Source organism: Stegastes partitus, unplaced genomic scaffold (assembly GCF_000690725.1).
Source record: "Stegastes partitus isolate 25-593 unplaced genomic scaffold, Stegastes_partitus-1.0.2 Scaffold1506, whole genome shotgun sequence".
In the NCBI taxonomy this organism is placed as follows: domain Eukaryota; kingdom Metazoa; phylum Chordata; class Actinopteri; family Pomacentridae; genus Stegastes; species Stegastes partitus.
The window spans coordinates 105,826-107,019 of NW_007579237.1; positions in this window are offsets into that span (position 1 = coordinate 105,826).

Consider the following 1,194-nt stretch of genomic DNA (forward strand, 5'->3'; position numbering starts at 1 on the left):
TGCACCACACATAGCAAACGACATAAATCTGAATAAAAAATAAATAAATAAATAAGGGCAATGAACTGTACAAAAATAGCGCAACTTAGATAAACTTTAATAGAATAGAATAGAATAGAACAGAATAGAATAGAATAGAAATACTTTATTTATCCCAGACCTGGAAAATTACTTCGATACAGCAGCAAAAAAAAAACACAAAAAAAACAAAACAAAAACACCAAATTACAAGAAAGGCGTAACGTTAAGTGATATTTAACATTTTATGAAAATTTAAAAAAATATACATATGAAAAATAATTTTTGAAAAAAAAAATAACGAGCTGTACAAAATGTGCAAATTAACAAAATATGCAAATTATGATCAATTAATTAATTGATGATCCACGTGGGAAATTGTTTTATTATTGTAGCAAAATAATAAACAAAATAAATTATTGTAAAAGAATATACAAAAAAAATAACAATAATAAAAAAAAGCAGGAAAAAAAGAAAACCACACAAAAAAATCCACATGAACAATTACACAAATTTTTATTTTGTTTTTTCATCAGCAGCTTCAGGTGCAATGTTCAGCAATAATGTGCAATAAAAACTGCAAAGTCCATGACTATAGGCTCCTGTTTAAAAGAAAGAAATAGAGCTCTTACTGCATTTCACATGTGGGACAGTTCATCACAGCTCTCCTGTGGACTCTGGAGATGTTCTGCAGAGAGGCTGGTGGACTCCTGGTGATCTTCTCCACTGTTTGCAGGTGTTTCAGGTCCATAGCAGTGGTGCTGCCAAACCACACAGTGATGTAGAAGCTGCTCAGGATCCTGGTCGACAAACTTCCTGATCCTCCTCAGGAAGTTCAGCTGCTGCTGAGCTCTCTGTGGAGTGTCCAGGTGAGGTCCTTGCCGATGTGGACATCCAGGTGTTTGGAGCTGCTCAGCGTTTCCACTTCAAGCTCCCAGATGAACAGGTCCACCATCATCTCCTTCGTCTTGCCGTGTTGATGGTGAGGCTGTTGCCCTCACACCAGGAGGCCAATCAGACAGGAACCATCAGGATTCTTCTGCTAAACCAGCTCTGATTTACTTTAAATGGTGTCTGTCTGAAGGCCGACACGGGAAGGATGGAGCTTCTTCCCTGACGTCATTCTGAACAAGAGCTGAAAGGACTTTACTGCACATGACATTCACACATATTGAT